This window comes from Benincasa hispida, chromosome 5 (assembly GCF_009727055.1).
Source record: "Benincasa hispida cultivar B227 chromosome 5, ASM972705v1, whole genome shotgun sequence".
Taxonomy (NCBI): Eukaryota; Viridiplantae; Streptophyta; class Magnoliopsida; order Cucurbitales; family Cucurbitaceae; genus Benincasa; species Benincasa hispida.
Window position 1 is genome coordinate 14532037 of NC_052353.1, and position 12321 is coordinate 14544357.

Sequence of the window (12321 nt, forward strand, 5' to 3'; positions counted from 1 at the left end):
AGACCTACATCATTCCCAATGAGTAGTATATCGTCTACATACAACACTAAGAAAACTACTGATGTGTTAACGATCTTCTTGTAGGCACAAGGTTCATCAACGTTCTGGTCAAAGCCATACGACTTGATCGCAGTATTAAACCATATGTTCCAAGATTGAGATGCCTATTTCAGTCCATAAATGGGCCGATTCAGTTTGCAAACTTTTTGCTCTTGACCTTGGGCTATGAATCCCTCAGGTTGTACTATGCAAATGGTCTCCTCAAGATTTCCATTTAGAAAGGTTGTCTTGACGTCCATTTGCCAGATCTCATAATTATAATAAGCTGCAATGGACAGGAGAATGCAGATCGACTTTAACATGGCAACAGGCGAGAAACTCTCCTCATAGTCGACTCCCTTTATCTGGGTATAACCCTTTGCCACAAGTCGAGCCTTGAAGATTTGCACCTTCCCATCAGCACCCCGTTTGCACTTGTAGATCCATTTACAACCTATAGGTCTTACCCCATTAGGCTGATCTACAAGATCCCATACTGAGTTGAAGTACATCGACTCCATCTCGAGATCTATGGCCTTGACCCATCCATTTTGGTCTACATCCTTCATTGCCTTTTGATAAGACAACGGATCCTCAACGTCGCCATCTACTACCATAGCAAGGATTTCTGAGAAACCCAGATAGTGAACGGGCGGGTTTACAACCCTCCCACTGCGTCGAGGTTCCCTCAACTCTTGAGATGGAACCAACTTACTAGATAAACTACCATCAACAACTCTTATTGATGAAGTAGGCTCTTCAACAACTCTTGTTGAAGTTTTAGTAGTTTCATACGAAAGCTCACACAACACGACATTACTACGTGGACTGTGCTCCCTAATATGATCCTCCTCCCAAAAAGTAGCGTTCGTAGAAACAAACACCCTATTTTCTGATGGATCATAAAAATAACCCCCTCGTGTACCTTTGGGGTAGCCTACAAAGAGGCATAACCTCGAGCGTGGTTCTAACTTCTTGAGATTTTCCTCAAGCACATGTGCCGGGCAACCCCAAATGTGGAAGTGAACTAGCTCTACGCCCGTTCCACAACACCAGAGGTGTTCTTGCAACACTTTTGGAAGGAACACAGTTGAGTATGTAAATCGCAGTCTCTACTGCGAAACCCCAAAACGAGTTCGGTAAGGAAACATAACTCATCATCGAATGAACCATGTCCAACAAGGGTCTATTTCTCCTCTCTGCTACACTATTCTACTGAGGTGTATCTGGTACTGAGAGTTGGGAAACAATTCCATGTTCTATCAAATAGTTTTGGAATGCCGAGTCCAAAAACTCTCCATCTCGATCCGATCAAAGTGTTTTAATCCGTCTATCCAATGTATTTTCAACTTTCGCCTTGAATTCTTTGAACTTTTCGAAGGATTCAAACTTCCGTTGCATAAGATAAACATGCCCATACCTAGAGTAATCATCAGTAAAACTAATAAAATACTCATAGCCTCCTCGGGCTCGCACATTCATAGGACCACAAAGGTCAGAATGTACTAACTCAAGAGGCACTTTGGCTCGATAACCTTTTCGAGTAAAAGATCTTTTAGTCATCTTACCCTCAAGGCAAGATTCGCACACCGGTAAAGAATTTTCTTCTAACTCATTTAGAAAGTCATTCTTTACCAATCTCTCAATCCTATTGAGATTAATGTGCCCTAATTGAAGGTGCCAAAGTTGGACATTTTCTTTTGGAGAAATTCATTGATGTTTAGATTAAGTTACAACAGTTTTAAACAACTCAGTGTTATGGAGGGAACTTAAGGCTAATGGTCTTAACACATACAAGTTACTTTCTAGATAAGTTGTACAAATATTAACACCATTTTTATGAATAAACACTTTATCCACATTAAAAGAAAGCGTATATTTATATTGCAATAGGCACTTTATAGATATAAGGTTCCTCTTAAGTTCAGAAAAAACATATATATTGTTTAAAACAGAAACCTATTTTGTAAAGATAACTTGATCCCTCCTACTGCCACAGCTGAGACGACGTGCCCGGTGCCTACTCGCATTGTCATCTCACTAGCCTCCAGCTGTCGTCAGGATCTAATTCCCTAAAAAGAAGAACAAACATGATTAGTGGCACCCGAGACAATTATCAAGGCAGAATCATCATTCTCCACTAAACATGTTTCTAGTACAAGTAAATCATATTTACCTTTATCTGCTTTGGCAGCCTTCCTTTCCTTCATCCAGTGAGGACAATTTCTCTTCTAATGTCCGTTCTGATTGCAATGGAAACATTTTTCCTTTTCAACGGCGACAGATGCCTTCTTGGGGTAACAGGTGGCGAGTTAACAGGCGTCTTCCGTTTCCCTTTACCACCCTTCTTCTTCTTTCCCTTTGCAAAGTTAGAAGTAGAAGGTGCAGACTTCATTCCTAAGGTTGAACCTCGATGGAACGTCCTAGAGGATGAAGCAACATTTGGCCCAGCCCTCTTCCTCTCCTTACTTTTTAGTAAAGATTGTATGTCTACAACTCGTTGAGGAGAGTTGTAAGGGTGTATTTCACTTTATTAAGAATTACATTACTAACAAAGTGCATAAAGCACTCCAGCAAAGAATGCAGGATTATGCTAACCTGACTGCCTTCATCGATCGTAGACCCATTCAACTCCGCCACATTGAAGTGGATCATCATGTTAAGCACATGTTCACGAACGGAGGTGCATTCCTCCATTTTAGAGTTAAATATATACTTAAGAGTCTTGTGCTTGAGCTGTTCAGACGGTTGTCCGAACATCCCCCACAAGGACTCCATGATCTCACGCACTGAGACTATGGGCTTATGCTTCTTGGCCAACACGTCATTAAGACTTGCCAAGATATAAGCTCAGGCCTTCTCATTTGTCTGTGTCCATTGCTTGTATGCCTCCCGAACATTTCGAGCGACATTAGGAGCTGGAATAAGAGGACAGACCTCCATAAGAGCAAACATGAGATCCTTTATGATTAGAATAGTCGTGATCATATTTTTCCATGTTGAAAAATTGTCACCAGTAAGTTTTTCGGCGCTAAGCAAAGCTAAAGTGGTTGTAGCCATTTTTAAAACTTGTTGCTGAAAACTGAACAAACTTATAAGATTTTGCTAAACCACATTTTAACCAATTAATTTTAGCAAAATAGTTTCCAAGTACCCTAAGTGTTTAAGACTTCTATTTTGCAATGATGCCCCAGTGAGGCAGGACAAACGTCACTGGTGGGGTGATTAGATGCCCCTTCACTGGGATGAGACATTCCCAACCATCAGGCAGAACCATCTCTTAGAACTGAACCTAACAACCACCATTAATTTGGTCCAGAACTGTTGACCTTTAAAAATTTCGCGTAAGTGTGACCCCTCGCTTTTGGCGCTAGAGTCTCGCCCTAATGAGCCCACCATAGGGAAGAAGCATATTAGAACAAGAGACTAAGTAACCTTATCCTCTTTTAGGAGATCAAATAAAGAAACGCACAAAACTGCCATTCTATAGGTGGATATTCTCAGGGTGCCTTGAGGCGATGTGCAGAAACTTTATTCAATCCAACGAGGGAAACCATGGAATATGTTGTCGCACTTCCTACTCCTACTTACTATGAACATTCTCTCCATCCACCTTGATATTGAACTACCCGAGCACCATCCTTTAGGGGGACACTCCCAGGGTGCCACGAGGCTGAGGGTAGATCTCACGGTGTGGACTATATAGAAGAAACGTGAAAGGTTTAAATGAAGCATCATATGCCCCAAGTACTTTCCACTGAATGTTCTACCTAGAGGTTCATTAACCTAGACAATCCGACTACTGATTTTAGTCTAAGTCATCTTTTTAAGTCCGCTCATAAACAACTTTTGTCTATGAAATATGAATAAATTCAAGCAGTCACATTTAAACACTTTAATGGACTGTCCTTAATTTGCATGCATACATCAAATTTATCTAATTCACCTTTCCAAGTAGGTTCCCAAGTAGGGGTGTTATGTTTCTGTCAACTTAAAAAACCCAGCCTAGATAGAACCCGCCTTAGAAAAAAGGTCCCTTATAGATAGATTTGTTGCACTTTAACCTTTTATTAGTCAATTTAATCCTATTAAACTGATTAAAAGATTAAAATCTAAAGGTTACTAATCATATTAGAACCGTGATCTTAGGTCTATGTCATCAAAGTTTTAAACATTTTAAAACCATGAATTAAACCTAAGTGAGCATGCATGTCTTTCTTATTGCTTTTAGTTCTAATTTCTCTTTAACCTTTATATACATGTAATAACCAAGCAATCATGCTTTACATACACCCTTATACTATAACAATTATAATATAAAGATGATGCATGTCAATGCTTTTTATGCATGCATAAATATAACTCTTATATTATATGATGCATGAGTATGCTCTTACGTAATTTAAATCATGCTTCTCTAAATTATAACATTTATAATAAAGAGATGATTCATGACCAATGCATAACCTAAGGTGGGATTTTTCTATATGTGCATACCATATGACATATAAAATAAACATACATCTCATGTATTAAACCAAAGATTAATGGACCGGGATGAACCTTTAAAAAACCAGAATGAAAAATTCTATCTATTACATTTTCCATCGAGCAAACCGGTTCACAAGCAAACCGGGTCTTAAACTGCTAGGTGAAGCTTCATCGTTTAGTAAAGGCCTCAGGTAAACGATTCGTTAGCGCACATTAGACGATAACACAAAAAGCTAAACGATCGCTTAGACAAAAACGAGGCTGCGAAGCCTGATCGTCTAGACGATCACTTAACACACGAAGAGGTAAATGATTTACCGTGCTTTTATTTTGCGATCGTATAGCCGGTAACTAAGCGGATCATTTAATCTAGAGAACCAGTGAGTGGAAGCGGATCATTCCAAACTCCATTGAGAAAGAACACAAACAATTACAGTCTAACAAAAGAGATTATGCATAAAGATAAAATTACAACATGCTTTTTAAAGAACAAACAAGGGATCGAGTATGCAATACCTTTGAAGAACCCTTTCTTCAAGTATCCCTTGATCGTTCAGCAATGCGTCCAACAGCACGAACTCGAATGCAACGATCAGAACTCGATTTCAATAGACAACTGGAAGAACCTTGATCACAATCGAGTACAACTTAATCTTTGACCCTCGAACAGAACTGAACACCACCAAAAAATTTACCTTGGTATTCTTGGTGTGAGAATCCAGGAGTTATGGGCTCTTTATGACTTTGGATAGAGGAATGGAGGCAATGTGATCGAGTAGACGATCGAGTATGCAAATGAAGAAGGATATCTATCGTATAGACTTGATACTCGATTGTGTAGTAAAAAGAATGAAGGAAATAAAACATGAGGATTTTCATGAGCAGCGGAAGGGATCATTTCGAATTCCATTCAAATTGAACATAAACAATTACAGTCATTAAACAGAAACTAACAGGTCACACATATACAGAAATTACAGCATGTTATAAGGGATAGAAGATGCATACCTTTGAAGAACCATTCTTCAAGAATCCCTCAATCAGTCTCCAATGTGTCCAACAACAATAACACTCAGACACAACGAACAAAAATTCCAACAACACGACCACGAAAACAACGAACGACCAACAGCTCCTCGAACCCAATCGAGTCCAACTCGATCCACGAACAGAGTAAGGACACCACCACAATGGTTACCTTGGTATTTTCGGTGTGAGAATCCAGAAGTTGTGGACTCTGTATGATCTTGGCTTGAGGAAGAGATTGGATAACTACGATCGAGTAGACGATCGAGCAAGTGGGAGATAAAAACACAATCCATTGCATAAATGATGTTCTCGATCATTTAGTAAACGACAGCTTATCATATAGACATAGCCACTCGATCGTGAAGCAATGATCAGCTGAATGACTATGTATAATCAACTCTAAGCGATCGCTTAGCTAATCGTGAGTCTCTCAATGTTATCGCTTAGTGAAACACTTTTACTTGATAGCTTATTTCCGTGACTAATTTCCAAATGGATCAACTATTAAATTTAGGAAAATAATTTTTCTTTTATCTCATGGTTACCATAAACTTCCAATAACCTTGCACTCAATCGGTTATTAGAGAAAAAGCATTAATTATCATATAATTAATATATTACAATTAAATATGATAACCAACTTATCATATTATATTTATAACCTATAGTTAATATTTCATCGCATGAAACATATAAACCATAGTTCTTTTTCTATTTTATGGTACTTAATGTAAATCATATTTACATTAATTCCTCCCAATAATGTATCTCATACATCATACAAATTATATTACATCTAATTGAATTTCTTCTTGTTAATTTGAACACTTCAAACTAACCCCAAAATCTGATTCTCAACTTGAACCCATTGAGCTACTAAGGGGACCTTATGGACCTGTAGCTTGAAGCTCCAACGGTACGTGAATAACTAACTAAACTCTTTAGTCACGAGATCCACAATTCGCTAACTGTCGGGCACTCCACTAAAGACCGACAACTACACTCTTCTTACTACAGATATATTTCTTTATCCATATTAACCAATCAATAGTGCAATAATCCTTCACAAATCGCTCGTAAGTATAGCTGGGCTAATTTACCGTTTTGCCTCTATAGTTACATCTAATTTCTTATGTACCACTGATTTTTCTAATGAACAATAATTCATAGTCCTACTATGATCTATGACTGAGCTCTCTCTTCCAAAAAGAGAGAGTGGCCACTATGTTCAAGATCTGTCAACCCTTAAAGGAGCAATTTATCTACTTACCTCTGCTTCAGGGAATGAGTGAATTTCGTCTTTTGTAGCTGAGTTCCCAGCTCCTCAATCATACGAATATCCAAAATGGTAGGCTTGTTGAGTTGGCAATCTGACCACTCTCACCCATACAAATCAAAGAACTGCCCTCATAGGTAGGAGTTTCCAACTCACTCAAGATTAAGATCATGTCACTTATGGTTATTCTAGTGAAATGTAAATATCAATTATCAATGGCGTTATATAAAGAGACTAATCATTTTGTGGTCCAATCTTATATAAACTCTTTGTACAGGATACCCCCGCTCGCATGTCTCCATATGAATGATTAGGATTAGACCATTTGTAGTACTTTACAACACTTGTAACATCTACAAAGCGATTCATATCCATAGTGTCACTAGGATAAGGTATCACTCCTTTATCCATCTTTTACAAACCATTTAGGTTATTACTTAAGATATGATCCACTTGTATCTCTCCACATACATACTTAAGTTACATAAAATAACCATGGATCTTAGTTTATTGAATTGAGTAAATGCTTATAAAATAACACTTATTTTATTAATAACAATATGTTTATAGAATGCTTACAAACTACGAGACTACCAAGAGATTTAGGATACCAATCCCAACAGTAAACTACCTTTACATCCTCTCCATAACTCGTACGGTGTTTCTAAAATACTTTTCGAGGGAACCATGTTCAATATATACATCACAGTCTCAACTACGTGTCCCCAAAAAGAACTTCAAAATTGGGCATAACTCATTATAAAATGAACCATGTCTAATAGAGTCCTATTTCTCCTTTCTACTATACCATTTTGTTGAGGTGTGCTAGCTGCTGTTAGTTGCGACTGAATTCCATGTTCTATCGAATAGTCCTAAAATTTTAAGTCCATATACTCATTTCCTTAATCTAATCGAAGTGTTTTAAGCCTTTTACTTTATTGGTTCTCAACCTCAGCTTTATATTCTTTGAACTTTTCAAGTGTTTCGAACTTATGATGAATTAGGTAAATATGGCCATACCTTGAATAATCATCAATAAAGCTGATGAAATATTCATACCCTCCTCTAGCTTTAATATTCATTGGACCACAAAGGTCTAAATGTACCAGCTTCAAGTAATGAACTACTTCTAACTGATTTAGATGATCGTTCTTAACCAATCTCTCAATCATGTTGAGATTAATGTGGCCAAGTCTCAAATGCCAAAGATAGGCATTTGGAGAAATTTTTCGTTTTTATTTTGAATCTCAGCTGTTTTAAACATCTCTATGTTCAAAAGGCTTTTACCTCAGTCGATTTTAACATGTACAAGTTATTTTCTAGTTTTGCAGAACAAATTTTGATATCTTTCGAAGTAATGAACACTTCATTATTTTCAAAAGAAATTTTTTAATTTTGTTCCAGTAAACATGAGACAGATATTAAATTCCTTTTCATAGAAGGAATGTAATAAACATTTTCAAGTAAAATGTACCTATCTCCTATAAATAACTTCATATCTTTCACTGTTTTTGCTGAAATAACCTCCCCGATCCCTACCTTCGCTTTCTGTAAATTGTCTCCAAGAACTTGTCTCCTGAGAGAAAATACAAATATGATTAGCGGCACCTAAATCTATTATCCAGGTCTTTTTATCTTTTTCCACTAAGCATGTTTCGATGACAAGTAAATCATATTTACTCCGTCGTTCGATTTTCGCGTTCTCATCTATATAGTTAAAACTTTTTTTGATTCATCATTTGCTAGTAATTTACATGTTGAATTTTTTTTTACTGTTAACTAAAGCAGAAGCGAGTATTTTAGAAAAATTCGACATGCTGAAATTTTAAACAAATTCTTATTAGTAATTTGCATCTAAATCCAAATCAAGTTTTAGAAAAAAGTAATAATGTACCCATTATCATTATTTATTTGCAACAATAATATAGTGAGTTAGAATAAGTGCTACCGAGGGGCAGTCAAATACTCCTTCACTAAAGCAAGACATTCTTGACTAAATATTATCTCCAGAATAACTCTTATTCTTATATTCATTTAGTTATCGTTTTCGGTCAGAAATTACTAACACTTAGTAATTCTATAAGTGTAACCCTCCATTTTTCAGACTTTAGAGGTCGGTCCCAACAATGCTACCGAATTTATTATTTTGATCATTTATTTATCATCTTAAATTAAAACTTTATTTTAAAATTCGTGATAGTTAAAAAAATATTTTTAATTTTGATATAAATGGGTTGATTACACTTTTAATTTCAAACTTTAATTTAAACTAAAATATTATTTTTTTGTTGTTGTATAAAATTTCATAATAATCCTTTCTTACATATACTTTTTAATTTTATCGTGATGCTTTGATTGTCCTCTTGATGCGTTGTGAATATGATGAATTAATGGTGTATTTTGCGATGGTGGTGTATGTGTTGCACATGCAAGTTTTCCTAACAAAATCCAAGTATAAATCCTACTAGGTTTCCTGGTAAGCCCAGGGTCGAACACAGGGACTATGGAGACAATGTGCGACGGTAAACTCTGATTCCTTTGCGGTAACAATGAAAACAATAAGTTGGTTGGTATGTTTGTTTAAAATATAAATCTTATGTGGCGGAATTGAGAAAAGAGTTAATAACAGCGAAAGTTACAATGAGTATGTAGGGAACGGGTTGAGAAGGGATTTAACTATCACTTCCTAAGATTGCGTTCAAGTTATGCGATCATACTACACACATATAACAGCAGGTCATCTCTCAATGCAAATGCTATAACTCCTAATTTTAAGACGCATGCGATGTATATGATGATGTCTATAGACTTATATCTAAGCCTCTATTCTTGTCTATGTGATGATGAATGGCACACACATACACAAGGCGATCGCATACTTTCATATCATATTTCTAGGGTGCATACGATGCATGTTAGCAAACAGAACTTATCTCTAAGTTTCTATCTCTTGCTTATGCAGTTCTAATCTGACTTTCTCAAGCCTAGATTCTAACCTAACTCTCTTAAGTCTAGGTTCTTTCTTTAGACTACTCTCTCAAGTATCTCTAAATGGGTGATGGACGTATACATAAGACAAGATGATCGCATAAAATGAAGATCTTAGGTCATGCTAGCTAAGTGCTTTTTAACCCATTTGGAAGTTTAGTTACTCATGCATAATGTAAAGAGAGTGAATAGATGTAGAGATACAAATTCCATTTGATAAATAAAATCAAAATACAGAATGACAATGGAAAGTAGGGATAGTGAGCTTGGTAGCAATGTCTTTCTTCCCAAGGTTTCTACACTGTGTTTTTCTCTTCTCTACCCAAAAGAATGTTCTTGCTTTCACAAGAGTCAACCCTTTCTCCGTTCTCAACACTTCCTAGCACTCTCTCGAGCTAACCAAAGACGATCTTTCGGTGTCTTCTCTCTTCACTCACCTCCACCTTCGAAGTATAAAAATTACAGACTACGGCTATTTATTATCTCTATGTATGTGGTGAAAAAGAACTCCAAAATTCTGAATTACTGAACTCCTTTAACGAAGGTGACCTTCGGTATTTGTAGAGCTTCAGGGTGAAGAGCTTTTCTCTCAAATGATTGCACTGATGGGATGTTATTAAATCTCTGTCTAATGCGTCAATTAATTGTCACCGAAAAGTTGAGTGTACTTGCTACAGTGTGTCGTTAACGACTTGTCAACTAAATTCGGATTCGATCATCATCAGTTTTCTGTCCCATCATGATTTATTAAGCTTTCACCTTGATGTGTCGTCTCTATGCGGCCACCTTCTTAAGCAAATCTTCGCGAACACATACGATCGCATAGCTTTGTAGTCACAATCTTCTAATGCGCTCGGATGCTGAATTCCTTGGATCACAATTCTGCCTTGTGCCAACGCATTTTTCTGCACAAAATACGTAAATTAGCTGCTTTAATGCGATGGGCGTGTGCGATCGTAATGTTCTCAACTTAATGCTTTTGGACACGATTTTACATATTTTTACCGTCGCAATCCTACATTGTTTTATATCTTTGCGTTGTAATAACGTGCATTTCTGCCCGTTATCACCTCTTAGTTTCATTTTTTTAAAAAAAAAATCTATTTTTTTACCAAAATATTATTTTTACTATACAAACTAAACCCCTTATTATTCTTTCGCAGATTTGCATTGATCTATTAAATTGGAACTTGAGTTGAGATATAAACTCAACTCAATGTTTGGGAGGGTAATTGTCCATTCAGCTTTCATCACCACTGATCTCTCATTGCCACTTTGGCCACCATCTCTAGTAGTCAACTCCCACCCCATCCGACTAACCTTTTTCTTTTGCATCATATAATTGGTGGAAGAATGTAGCTTTTGTTCATATTTTTTGTGCCAACCATATAACATGACATTAATAGGGTGATTATAGTACAATTATATTTTGAAGATATTTCACTAACGATATAAACTTAAATGCGTATTGGTCTAATGAATCCAATATAATTTTGCATAAAAATTTGTAAAATGATTATTTAAATTTTTTAAAAAAAATGCATGATTCAAACATAAACCATAAACCCCATTTTCCAAAACTCCCAGCAATATATGTACTTTAAAAAATATAAAACAAAGTATAATCATAGTTTATTAAAAAAAAAATATGTAGAATTATTGAATAAAAAAGTTTCCAATAAAAAATAATCACCAACAAAACAGATCATTTGTATTATAAAGATACATATAACATGATTGAATCATCATATCTAATCTTATTACACCAAACAATCATATGATTGAATCATCATGTAATTATTACACTACAAATCCAAAGAAAGAAAGAAAAAATAGAAACACAAAACAATATTAAAATATGTAATAATTAATTTAACAATTCTTGAAAATACTTGCTTGGATAATTCATGAAAATCTTCAGGAAATACAGCAGGTTAAAACGTAGAAACTATCCTCTGAAAGCTTCCTCCCGAATTAAAATATATTTATATTTAAGAAAATAAATAATAATAATATATATAAAATATTGTGAATCTACTAACAACTTAGGATTCGTGGCGCAATGGTAGCGCGTCTGACTCCAGATCAGAAGGTTGCGTGTTCGATTCACGTCGGGTTCATTTTCCCCTCAATTAAGCTTCTAGTGAAATTACCTTATTGCCCTCGTAGGTTTTTTTTTCTTCGTTTATTTTTCATGAAAACTCTCATTTCTATTTCCTTTGTTCCGTTTCCGTTTCTCCGGCAGCCGGTCGCCGGCTCCACCACACAACTGCACCGTGTCACAATCGCTCTTTCGGAAGCTTCTCTTAGCGATTGTGCGGCACTTGTTCCCGCTCGCGAACAAGCCAGCCAACTCGAATACGGACTGCCGATGCACACCGAGTGCCTCTTGCAACCTCCAACCCCGTTTTAGGGAAAATGGTTTTAGAAAACGGGTTTAGAGAAAAGGTTTTCGTAAGAAGATTTGAGAGTGTGTATAAAGAAAGAAAGATTGTAGT

At 36.2% G+C, this 12321-nt stretch overlaps 1 non-coding gene across 1 annotated transcript; it reads left to right on the top strand.

The window, feature by feature from the left end:
- The first annotated feature begins 11871 nt into the window (after window positions 1–11871).
- Window positions 11872–11943, top strand: TRNAW-CCA. Its single transcript has one exon. It is a non-coding gene; the product is annotated as a tRNA-Trp (tRNA).
- Window positions 11944–12321: the final 378 nt, after the last annotated feature.